The sequence below is a fragment of the Erpetoichthys calabaricus genome, chromosome 5 (assembly GCF_900747795.2).
Source record: "Erpetoichthys calabaricus chromosome 5, fErpCal1.3, whole genome shotgun sequence".
Lineage (NCBI taxonomy): Eukaryota > Metazoa > Chordata > Cladistia > Polypteriformes > Polypteridae > Erpetoichthys > Erpetoichthys calabaricus.
In genome coordinates, this window is record NC_041398.2 from 209300800 (window position 1) to 209314387 (window position 13588).

The window sequence follows — 13588 nt, forward strand, 5'->3', positions numbered from 1 at the left end:
GTGAAGAGTTTTTCTGTTTTTCAATTCAGAAACATCATAACAGCCATCAAATATATGGCAAATTTAATTTAAGGTACAAATGCATAAATGCAGGTAAAATGAATATCAATTATACCATATATGCAAGACCGACAAAGCTGATCTACAGGCATACATTGGTGGAAAGAACTGATGGGTTTATGTCATTGCTATATTTCACACACTAAGCCGAGAACCAATCAAGATGGCTGCTGAAATGTTATATCATTATTGTCATTATTAGGGTTGAAATGTGTTAAAGTGTTTTCCTGTTATGAAAGCCATTTTTGTGCACCATTGTTAGGGTCACAACCCATGTTTCTAGGGGCGTGGTCTCTGGGGTCATGACCTCAAACTAATCAGCAGATTGGATGAAGGGTCAGACTTTTGCACTGAACTTTATCTGATCTGCAGATAAAATCTTCTAAACCTTTTTGAATTGTCTTTGTGATTGTTTTTCATTTTTTGCCTGATTTTCAAAATATTGTCTGATTATTGAATGTGATTTTTTCCTTTTGTCTGTGTTTCAGTCACTTAATTTTATTTTTATTTTCATGTGTTTAGCCTTTTTGCACGCATCTCCTGATTGAACTCAAGAAACTAGTTATTTGTTTTCCTGCCTAGTCAGGATAATTAGAACTGTTAAATATATTCATAATTAAATATTCTGTCCCTAAGTATTCACTACATACACATTTTGGGCCCATTCACTCCCCTAGTGACACCCCTTCCTGTCAATCATGTTTCATGTTGCCAGGTAACAGTACGATAGTATATTCTGTGGCCATTTACTATTGCTGCTCTGTGCAATAAAAATGTTATTTCTACTCATTTTACATCTCTTAAATATTTTGTTTTTTCCCTACTTTTTTAGGCCTTTTTGCTAACCCATTTTCATGAAAATTTTCTGTTCCTCTTTGCCATACTTCTAGAATCATCTGTATTCCGAATGGGATACCTGAACATGTGATCATATAGTCTATTAGAATTTGATCTTTCATGATGTTATGAATCTGAACTAAGTAATGTATGGAATCTTTTTTGATCAGATTTGATTATTTTCAGTTACTATTTCTTTGTTATTTTATTGTTGCTATGGTGATGTCATTGTGATACCATTTTAGATTTATTTTCATAGCCACGGTGTTTTGAAATCAGCAATACCAAAATGGCAAAGGAGAGGTGGCAGATGCCAAAATTCATAAAAGCTAGACTGGCATTCCAATAAGTCTGGGCCCCAGCAAAAGGTCTCACCCTAGGCAGCCTGACACCAAACTCAGAAGGTAGGCTTTCCAGACTACACAGGCACGGAATGGGGCTCAGACTTTTAAGGATTCAAATGTACAATGGAGAGAAGGAAAAACCATAAAAACCCTCGGGTCAAATGAAAAAACAAACACATTCTTTGGATATGTCAAGGTGTATTTAAAGAAAGTCAAAGCAAACATAGGTTTAATGAATAAATCCAAGAATCAACTGTTATATTGCAGTTACAGCCCCTCCCCTGGCTGGTGTTCAGATTTATTGTTTATGCCTTTTTTGTTCATTTTTTATTCTTTTGTTTATGTTAATAATGCTACTAGTGTTAATTATTTGCATTATTCTTATTCTATGCTTCTTTTTAGTTCTTTATATTATTCACTTTCTTTATGTCTATGTATCTTTTTCTGTGTGCTATGTGTTTTTTGGGTGGTCCCTAAAAGGCTGAGCAAACCCACTGTCCCTTCTTTTTCATTGAATGTGTTCATGGTGTTGCTGAGTTCTGGCATCTTTTGTTTTATTTGTGATTTACTTTCTGGATTTCAACCATTTGTTCTGTTTTTTTTACTGTTCTTTTAGATTTGTATATTAGGACATTGTTTGCTCTAGGATTGCCTATTTCAGACAACTACTATACCTTGTGTATTCTGCTGAGCTTTTTCAATAAGAAGTACAATTTTTGTGAAAATAAATTTCTTATTTGTAAAGGCAACAAAAACAAAAGACTAAATAAACAAGAAACAAAGTTAAACCATGTAAAAAGCCACTGCTGCAACATAACACAAGTGTTTGGCTCCAAAAGGAAAAGACAGAAGAACTTTTTAAGTAACTAGCACACAAAAATTGTTTGTGATTATCCAGGAATTTGGACACAGAGAGTAGTACACCACTATCTTTAACTGACTGAAATGGGAATAAAGGAAGAAGGTAGGAAGGAGATAAACGTGAAAGTGAGATGTAGTCAAAATACACACCAAAAAATCAAACTGAACTTCGCCAGACAATGACTGACTGACTGATTGACTTTAGCCAGCCCAAATATTGGTGTTAAAAAATGAAGCTTGAGAGTATGAAAATAAAAAAATCCACAAATATCCATAAAACCCTCTGAAAATCTTTAATCTCTACAGCAAGATAAGGTGAGATCTCTAAGACTAACTTGGGAGCAGGCCTGAACTTTACCAGCTCTGCCTAGTAAAGACAACCTTAACTTCAGCCAGGTCCCTAAGACTACCTGCTGGCTTCAGCTGGAGAAAGCCCCAAAAATGGGGAGCTGCCAAAATAATTATAAACATCTCAAAATTTGGCCAAAAGCCCCACAAAGAGAATGATGACCGTGGACCTTTGTGTTGGATGAACAGGGCAAATGAAGAATCTTTATAAAAAGAAAAGTTTACTAGGCAAATATTAAAATGTACAAGGAGATACTCCAAATTCAAAAGTAGGCACAATGGAGTTCCCTAAAATGCAATCCTAAACAAAGAAATTCCCAAAAACACAGTCCAGTATTCAGAATCCTTTAAATTAGTGCTTCCGAAACTCGGTCCTGGGGACACACTGTGGCTGCGGGTTTTTGTTCCAACCAGTTTCGGTTTTTAATTGGACTCCTGGGATAATTAAATGATGTATTATTTCCCAAGTTCTGTGTTTTGGGAACAATATTGAAATTACAAAATTAAGTTTGGTAAAAAAAATATATGTTAAAATGTACTCAGTAGTTATATGGAAGTAATGTATTTTTTTCTTTTTCACAATATTTTCATATTGATTTTCATTCAACTTTTCCAGATGTTTTAATTGTTTAATTAATCCATTATTTACTAATTAGTGGGTCTGATGCTCAAGTACTTGCAGCCTTTGATTATTCAGTGTTGTTTGCCTGGGTGTCTGCTCTGCTCATTTTTAATTGTCATTAATAAGATACAACGAAGGGGGAAAACTGCACAGAGAAATTGAAAAATATAATGAAATCAACAAAAGAGAGTTAAGCATTCAAATGTATAGCAGAAGCAGAAATATTTCTAAATGTCTTATACAGTAATCCCTCCTCCATCGCGGGGGTTGCGTTCCAGAGCCACCTGCGAAATAAGAAAATCCGCGAAGTAGAAACCATATGTTTATATGGTTATTTTTATATTGTCATGCTTGGGTCACAGATTTGCGCAGAAACACAGGAGGTTGTAGAGAGACAGGAACGTTATTCAAACACTGCAAACAAACATTTGTCTCTTTTTCAAAAGTTTAAACTGTGCTCCATGACAAGACAGAGAAGACAGTTCCGTCTCACAATTAAAAGAATGCAAACATATCTTCCTCTTCAAAGGAGTGCGTGTCAGGAGCAGTGACTGTCACAGAGATAGAGAGAAAAGCAAACAAATCAATGGTGCTGTTTGGCTTTTAAGTATGCGAAGCACCGCAGCACAAAGCTGTTGAAGGCGGCAGCTCACACCCCCTCCGTCAGGAGCAGACAAAGAAATAGAGAGAGACAGAGTTTGTTTTTCAATCAAAAATCAATACGTGCCCTTCGAGCTTTTAAGTATGCGAAGCACCGTGCAGCATGTCGTTTCAGGAAGCAGCTGCACAAAAGATAGCAACGTGAAGATAATCTTTCAGCATTTTTAGACGAGTGTCCGTATCGTCTAGGTGTGCGAACAGCCCCCCTGCTCAATCCCCCTACATCAGGATCAGAGAAAGTCAGCACAAGAGAAAGAGAAAAGTAAGCTGGGTAGCTTCTCAGCCATCTGCCAATAGCGTCCCTTGTATGAAATCAACTGGGCAAACCAACTGAGGAAGCATGTACCAGAAATTAAAAGACCCATTGTCCGCAGAAACCCGCAAAGCAGCGAAAAATCCGCGATATATATTTAAATATGCTTACATATAAAATCCGCGATGGAGTGAAGCCGCGAAAGGCGAAGCGCGATATAGCGAGGGATTACTGTAAATGTAAAAATCAGGCTGCTGTGCTTTTCTGAATGTAGAATAAAAGAAAAATAATACCAGCTAATTAAATGAGATCAGTGTGAATAGGTGTTGTCACAGATTGGGAATCCGGTTGGAACAAAAACCTGCAGCCACAGGAGGGCCACTGGACCAGGGTTGGGAAGCACTGGTTTAAATAAAAGCCAGAGATTAACAAAAAAATCCATCAATAAATACTGATACTTATACAATCCAGCACTAAAAGAATGATTACCAATTCCTGAGCCTTCTCAGCTTACTTATTTAACTAGATTGAGGCCCCATGAATGGACAGATCAAGATGGACTTGCCTCTTGGGGTTTCAGCAAGAAAAAACATGGAACATCAGAACATAATTATACCATCACAAGTATAAAACAAGAGAAATAACATAAAGCCATGAGAAATCATCTTTCAAAATTAACCAAAACAATAATAAAACATATAATACATATAACTACAACCCAATATTTACAGTTGTGATGTGTGACACATCTTGGAAATGAGTGTTGCAATATGCAGTGCCTACTGTATAACAAACTCAAAATTCTTGTCAGAAATGATGCAAAATATTTTTAACCAAATGAAATAACCTTTTTGTGCAAAAATAGTAAACCAGATGGAATCTTCATAGTCCAAAATCCCATATAAAGATTGGAAAAAGCTCAAAATGAAGGCTGCAGTGACATAACACGTCATGTCATGTGACTTGAGCATAGTGGCCATAAACAATAGGCTGCAGCCACGCAAAAATGCACAAAATAGTGAGTGCCACCTCAGAAAATAAAGAAGAATACCAAATGGTGATTCCATAACATTATGGAATTGACAATAAAAATATTAATATCATTAAATACTAAACAATAATAAAAACTTACTACTAAATTTGCAAACATTTCTAGAATCCAATTTTTTCTTTGTCATTATAGGGTACAGAATGCTGTAGCAAGGAAAAAAAAATTTAAGTGGTTTTTAAATTTAAAAGGTTGCAGCACAACAAAATGTGTAAAAAGAGGAGAATATTTTTTGATGGCACTGTAGATGATTGGGACACTGCTGTCACTCCAGCTGAATGAGATATTGGAGCAGTTCAACTACATGCACTGAACAGTCTTATCCACCTCAATAAAATGATGGGAGTCTAGTCACTATGTAAAATACATTGCATATGTCATTCCAACAGATGACGCATCACAAACATTAACACTGTTTTTGCTAATCCTGTACCAAATGGCATATATCAGAAACATATGCGTTACATTTGTCTCTTCAATAGATAATACATCTCAAACATTTGTAATAATGTATTTGATTACGATAAAATGTTTGTGAAGTGCCATCTGTTGGAATGACAAATGCATAATGACCCCATGCCTCACAAAATTCATTCTAGTAGATGGTGCACTGCAAATGTTATTGTTAAGGTTCATGGTGATTACTTAGATTTCAATTCATCTTAGACGGGTAGCACAACTAGTCTCTTAGAAAATGTACTTTGATGGCTGTTGATTTGAACAGGCATCATATTGGCTTACACTGTAGAAGTGTGCTTTAACCAAATTCTCAATTTTCCAATGTTTTGCTCTGTTGCAGATGTTCTGAAGTACAGAAAAAGTATGAAAGTCAAATAAAACATTTTAGCCCTTGTCATTCATATCAGTTGGAAGAAATCAATTTCAATTTCAAGGATAAGACTCTCAAAAATAACTCCCTGACAGAGGAAACATCTGAAGTGTCTTCTGAAACTGGTCAGTTTGTTATCTACTGAGAAATATGTTTTCTAACTACAACTGTACTGTTTACATTATGACATTTTAAATATTTCATGTACTTGCATAAAGGTAATCATGAAGGTGGTCTACCAGTATCACCAGCCCAGACCCACACCAAGACTACTGCCATGTTTCCCTCTGCCAAGCAAAATGAGGTCAGTAAAAGCGTAAGGCATCTTGAATCAGTTTGCCTGGAATGTTACTGTACAAGCCTGTTTATAATGAGCCGTAACGAAAAAAATAGATTCTGGTGAAATGACAGACTTTCAAGTTTCTATTACCCTAAAAGTATTGTCAATAAGTTTAATGCCTGTTTTCAGTCACATACTCTCCTGCCAGCTTCTTGAGCATCTCTTTGGTCTCAGACAATCTGAGTGTGTGTCTTATCCATCTTTCATAACTCTTGGCAAGCCAATGGACAATAGCCTGACAGATTTTATTTCAACTGTTGGTGCCGCATTTTAGAATCTTTTTATCACAGTGTAGCTGTCTTGTTTTGAATCTCTCTCTCCATTCTTTAATTTTGATTTTTTTCCAAGCATCCTGCCTTTGGTTTTGTTCCTTCCACTTTAAATCCAAAGACTGACTCCTAGCTTAACAGATCACTTTAAACTTACACAATGGGTTTATGCTGCTTAACATCTTAATCAGGAAGTGAACTTGCATGCTGTCCTTGCATTAAGAAGCTGGCTCTGGTTATCTCAGAATTCTGAATATTATAAGATAGGCAAAGAAAACTGATCACATTTCACGCTTCCTCTCCCTATACCTAAGGTTTTTATCTTAAAAGTTTAGTTGCCATGCAGACTATAATGTGCTCTCTAACACTGAATGGCTAATAATTCACAGGAGGAGGTGGATTTCCTGGATCAAAAATGTTTGCCAGGTAGACCTGTTTAAAAATTATATGTAACAGAATTCAGATACATTTACTCTGTCACAAAAAGATACTGTAGCTGAACCTCAAAACAGTGCCTGGATGTGCATAATGAGTGGCATAGGCAAGGCCTTCAATGCTTATCATACTTACATAAAGCACTAGTCAGCCATGCATTGGATTTGCAATAGACAAAGCAGTTACTGGATAAGGTGAAGCCATGGTGATCTCACAATGTTACATTGCACCAAGAAAAACACAACAACTTGATCGAATAAGCGAGTAAGTCTGATAGGAGCCAAATTATTTTTGCATTCCAACATCCTGATTTAGGTAGACCATATGAATGTGACAAGGTTTGTAAAAAGTCACTCCTATATGGAAAGATCTACAACACCCAGAAGAAGAATACCATGGATCATGAGATAGGCTATCACAGCTTTCCTACACTGATGATTTCTGTGCTCCTGATTACTGTGGTACATCACCAAGTACAGCCTCAGATCACAGCCAGCTCAGTTATCATTTCCACCACTGATCACTCCGATTTGGTGTCAGGCTTGAGTATCCTAGACTGCTGTGAAATGGTATTGGGTCATCTTGAGTGATGATTTTCACTTCTGAACTGATGTGAAGACCACCACACGAAAATATGTAATCCGGGCAATATTCTTTGTAAAATTCTAGGGTTGGTTGCTATTGCTAGGATGGATTCTGGCCCCCACGTCTATAAATTAAATTTGGCAAAGTTTGATAATAGATGTTTATTTTCCTCTTGTTCAGGGGCTTCCTTTGGATTTCTGCTTTATCATCATTGTAGTGTTATAAGGGCTCCCTAAGAGAAAGGGAATTAAGCAGGTGCTTCCACTAACCTCACAGGGTTAGGAGAGTGTTCCATGTCTTTGTTACATAACTTAAGGCTTTTGCCATAAGTTGTTTTGAGTTGTTTGAACATTTTCAGTCCATCTCACTTATGTTTTTTTAATGATTTACCTAATTTATCATTATGACAGTGATGTTACCACATTGCCATTTTGAGTGTACTCTGATATTCAGCAATTCAAGTGAGATTTCTAGTTGGGACTTTGCAAGTGATGCTGTTATGTGGATGATATTTAAGAATGTGGCACAGAACTCTCAATGTCCAAGTTTATTGACTTTTCTAAACTAGCAATTTTTATAAGGATACGATTATTAGGTACTCAGGACTTTTGCTTTGGCTTTTTGAACCAGAATTTTGATGGTTGGTTTTTGGCTTAACAACAAATGTTGTTCCTTCTGGTTTTGACTGTTCTACTTAGGAAAACAGCAGATTAAATTTCTCACTATGCAAACTTCAAGGAACTATTTTTAATCTCAGATGACCAAAATATGGACTCTCCGAACTTTATCGCATCTGTGATATCACATATTTGCAGCACTTTCAGGCCCAATTTCCTGGTGATGCAGGCGGTGACCGCACCATAAAATGGTAACATCCATCCATCCAGTTTCCAACCCGCTGAATCCAAACACAGGGTCACGGGGATCTGCTGGAGCCAATCCCAGCCAACACAGGGCACAAGGCAGGAACCAATCCCGGGCAGGGTGCCAACCCACCGCAGGACACACACAAACACACCCACACACCAAGCACACACTAGGGCCAATTTAGAATCACCAATCCACCTACCCTGCATGTCTTTGGACTGTGGGAGGAAACCGGAGCGCCCGGAGGAAACCCACGCAGACACGGGGAGAACATGCAAACTCCACGCAGGGAGGACCCGGGAAGCGAACCCAGGTCCCCAGATCTCCCAACTGCGAGGCAGCAGTGCTACCCACTGCGCCACCGTGCCGCCCTAAATTGGTAACACCTATAACAAAAAAATATTGCGCTGGAAAAAAACGTGAATAATTTTCAACTACACTAAAACTGAACTTAAACAAAAACTTACAACAATAATTGATTGAGCTGCCTAAAATGTAATACTGATATAAACCTTAATAAATCAAGTTTCGAAAATGAGTACAAAAATAATGTAACAATCATTATATTTTGCCTGTTATTTCTACTACTCTTTTGGCTGCTCCTTCTGGTGTGTTTCTCTGGGCCGTTAGCTCATTATAGCTGCTGGTTACCTTCTTTTTTTTTTTTTACGTTAGGGCCAGGGACTGTTAGACAGTTGTCGTCAGTTTGTTTTGGTTTTTGTCTGCTGACTCCAGATTGAAAAGGAAGTAGTACAAAAGGCTTAATTGTAGAACTCTTATGGCTGTGTTTTGCTTATTTGCCCCTGGGTTCAGAGTGCCTACCTACACAAACTAGCTTTTGTGAGTCACAATAAAGGGCAGATAATCTTACCAAAATGGAATGGAATGAACTGTCAAACTTTGGGGCGAACTGGAAGATACCAGAGGAAAGAGAGATTGGCTTCAGCTGCAGTATAATTCTTAGGGTGCAATATTCCCTACTTTCCACCCCAAAAACATATACAAATCAAAGGAACTCTCATTTTAGTGTTACAATTGCAAAATAGATAGATAGATAGATAGATAGATAGATAGATACTTTATTAATCCCAAGGGGAAATTCACAAAATATCATGCAAAGCAAATTTTAGAAACAATTTCATAAAACTGTCTATGAAATAAAATTGCTGTTCCGCTCATCACTACTCAAAATGAACTTTTAAAGGCCAATTTCAACTATCATCTCAACCTGAAACTCTTACTGGGAAGAGGGTCTTCTGCAAGCTGGGAGAGTTTCAGTTTTAAAAATATCTGTAAGAAAAGAAAGCTGTGAGTAAAGCAAGAAACTGCAGCATTGGTTAATCTGACCACTTGATGCAAGATGGCAGCATTCAAGGTTGAACTTTATAATAGCAGATATATTTGTTCTGTTTCGCATGTCTTCATTGTCTTGTTGTGTTGGATTTTATATATGTATAAAATACTGTATATATACTGTATATATATATATATATATATATAAAATTTATATTGTGTATTTTTATATATGTTATGGACATTAGGGGTCACTGTTGTCCCTTATACCCAACAGACAGACACACAGGACACAGGATAATAGCACCAAAAATATTTTTATTTCTTTTCCTTCTTGTACAGTGCCCTCCAAGCTCCACGGCCACAATAAACAGGCAAATAATCAACACTAATACAAATCTTCTCTTTCTCTTTCTCTTTCTCCTCCGCACCTCCCAGCAAGCTTTGTCCACCTCCACTCGACTCTGGCTCTCCTGCTGGGTTCACACTAGTCCTTTATATAGTGTTTGACCTGGAAGTGCTTCTGTTATTCCGTTCACATGACCTGCTAGCACTTCTGGGTCAGATGGAGAACTCATGTTCTCTTCAGCCCAGAAGTACTTCTGGATTTCCGTCCTTATGACTCACTAGTACTTCCGTCTACGAGGGAAGTATGACTCCCCAGTTCCTTTCACAGCACCCCCCAGCACCAACCAAGAGGGCTGAGATACCGAACTGTAAGTCCTAGGATGCCCTTTGGGAATCAGGGGCACCTCTACACTCCAGGGAAGCTGCCATCTAGAGTCTTGGGAGAGGCAGTGTCCTAAAAAAGCAGCCTTCCCCCATCCTTCCATATCAGGGTGTAGTTGCCGGCCGTCTCTTACTATATATATATATATATATATATATATATATATATACTGTACACTATATATAGTATAAATGTATATATACTGTATATTTTATTTTAGGATTTGGAATGTCCAAGAAAAATGAAATTAAGGATTCATAATCTGGAGGAACCAAACATTGAACCACAGTGAGTAACTTGATTATTGGGTGTAGCATGTCATTAACGTGTTTACAGAATGACTTTGAAAGTGACCAAGTTAAAAAAAAAAGTAAGCAGAGGGTTCAGTGACAAGCTGATAATTACGGGTCCCCTGGAGATACTACAGGCTCCTGTGGAAATTAAATCTAGTTCTGTTTTGCAATTTGAAGAGCATGTTGTATTTATCCGACCCTGATTAGCTGGCATGAATATGTCATAATATTTTAGCTTGTCCAGTGTACTAAATATCTAAAATAAAAATGTGTTAACAACAGAAATGTATTTATAACACTTAAGTGAAAAGATTGTAGTAAAACCGTTAATTGTAATGAAAAGTACCGGCCTCCAACCACCACCCCATACGCTCCCCATTTTTAATGGAATTGGAAGGTTTACAATTTGGAAAAAGAACAAAAAGCAAAACCATTCTGTTTGATGTTGACAGTAAAGGGCAGTGGTAGATGTTTGATTGTGTGGGTGTGGGGAATTTTTTCCTGGCACAGTTGTAGAGCCCCACTGAAGAACATCTGAACGATGAGTTGTATCTGAGCATCATTGCTGACCAAGTTAATCCCTTCATGGCTAAAGTTTATTCACACTGAGATGGACAATTCCAACATGATAATACACAATGCTACAAACGACATATGGGATGTGTCACTTCTCAACCTGTATAGCTCAAGAATCCCCTAGTGTACCAGGGAAAAATGTGAGGGTCCCCCTTTGAACTTAACAAAATCATATTTGCTGCTAATTTTATTAAACTACTTTTATTTTTTTAAAGCATAATGTAAAATTCAGAAGACATTTCCAAAACACCCTGTATGCTTTTATTAAATACCAGTAACGGTGCACTGTGAATACAGTTGACTTGAGCATTCCTAGTTTTCATCCTCTTTTTCTGTACGTTTAGCATTCGTTTGCTCAGAGGTTGATGCGCTTGCTGCTTCCTGTGCAGCTCTTCTGTTCTCCACCCTAGCGGCCCGCTTCTTCTTGTCTTTCATCGGCATCTTTTCACGTTACAACTGATTAAGTCAGTGTTTGTGTTGCAATTATAACTTAGTATGTTTTCCTTAATTTTTCAATCTGCCTCAAGAATGATTTAAGATATGAAGAGGTAGAGGAGGTGACGGTGAAGGTGGTAGGGATGAGAATGGCACCCTGCTGGCTGCTGCCAAGAGTTGATTCTACAATAAAATAAAAATAAAAAGAGGAATAACCTTGGAGGTCAATCATCATCCTGAAAGCAGATAGTAGAGGTCACGTAGTGTATGCGTACCAAATTTCAGGTTAATAGGTCAAACGGTTTGTGAGCTACAGGTGATTTAAAATCCTGGACAGACAAACGGACAGCCACGGTAGCGTATTATATACGTATAAAGAAATCATTTTACTAGTGCCTGAATTTCTTAATCTATATGTATAAAATGCACAGTTGTCTAACTAAATCATCTGCTTACTTGCTCATCAACAAAACACAATTTCCCTTTTAGTTAAACAGCTGACGTTTTGGAGGACGGTACGTCTAGGGCAGTAGGTATCTGCTAAAAAAGGACATTTCAGTATATCAATATTTAGGGATAAAATCCCTCCACAACAAAAAACGAAATTCCCCCAATCTCAGAAATGTCACGACAGATTTGGTGATGTTATAGAAATAGAAAATTAGCTGTCATGTGTTTTTTTTTAATTTGTTGATATTTATTACTAGTATACCAGCTTACATGCTCCATGCTTTGCTGAGTGTGTGTTTTATGCAACTGAAGAATGCAGCAGAAGTGATTGACAGGCCAAACAGCAGCACTAGACAGTACAGAGGACAGACAACTGAAGATGTGTCCTGCACATGAAATATTATTCCAAGAGAGCAAGAGAGTTTGAAGACGACTGGGAAAATAAAGACACGGTCAGAAGATGTAGCAAGGGTCAGAATCAGGAGCGCAAAATAACAGATACCAAAGCCGAGAACTGTGAGGCAAAATTGAAGTCAAAAAAGGAAAAGCAAAGTTTTGAACTGCAGGAGATCGAAATGAAATCAAGAATTTAAACAACAAAGAAGGGTTTTGGAATCTGTTTAGTCAGAAGTAAGCCTTAACTGACCCTTTAATCCTGCTGTGTCATGATTTCTGCGGCCACATCTCTATTGAGAACTTGGTCAACATGCACTGCTCTTTACTGTTCACTTTCAACTCTCCCCTGTTCCAGTCTAAGGTCGAAGATGTGCTGTAGGCGACTCCCCAGCTCCAACGCACAGGCCTTCAGCAATCATGGCGATACTCCATCTGGACCCACTGCTTTGCTGACACGAAGTCTCCTTAGCTCTCTGCTTACCTGGGCTGCTGTAATTGTGGGTGGGGGGAAACTCTCTCCTATGCTGGTATCAGCAGAAGGATGAGTGGAGGATACAGTACTCTGTGGTGACAGTGAGAGTGGGTTAGTTAGGGTGGTCAAACCTACTAAAAAAGTTGTTCATCAGGTTTGCTATCTCCATGTCTCTCTCGATGGTGGCACCCCGCTTCGAGCTGCAGCCAGTGATAATCTTCATCCCATCCCGCACTTCCTTCTTGCTGTTATTCTGCAACTTTTGCTCTAGATTTCTCCTTTACTGGTCCTTCGCCACCCTGAGCTGGACTCGGAGTTCCTTCTGCATGCGCTTGAGCTCATGCTGATCACCGCCTTTAAAAGCCCTTTTCTTCTGGTTCAAAAGGCCCTTGATGTCATTTGTAATCCATGGCTTGTTGTTAGCATAGCAGCGTACTGTTCTTACTGGAACTACAATGTAGTCAGTAGTGCAGTCAACAACCTCCTCAATGTTCTCACTATGTGACCCCTGCAGGATATACAAATCCGTAGTTCCAAAGCAGTCTCTCAGAGCCTGCTCTGCCTCAGGGGACCACTTCCTGAATG

General features: G+C 38.1%; 1 long non-coding RNA gene across 1 annotated transcript; it reads left to right on the forward strand.

Annotated features, from left to right (window-relative positions):
• The first annotated feature begins 5838 nt into the window (after positions 1-5838).
• Positions 5839-10669, forward strand: LOC127527900 (uncharacterized). The gene is made up of 3 exons (XR_007935074.1): positions 5839-5987; positions 6081-6166; positions 10602-10669. It is a non-coding gene; the product is annotated as an uncharacterized LOC127527900 (long non-coding RNA).
• Positions 10670-13588: the final 2919 nt, after the last annotated feature.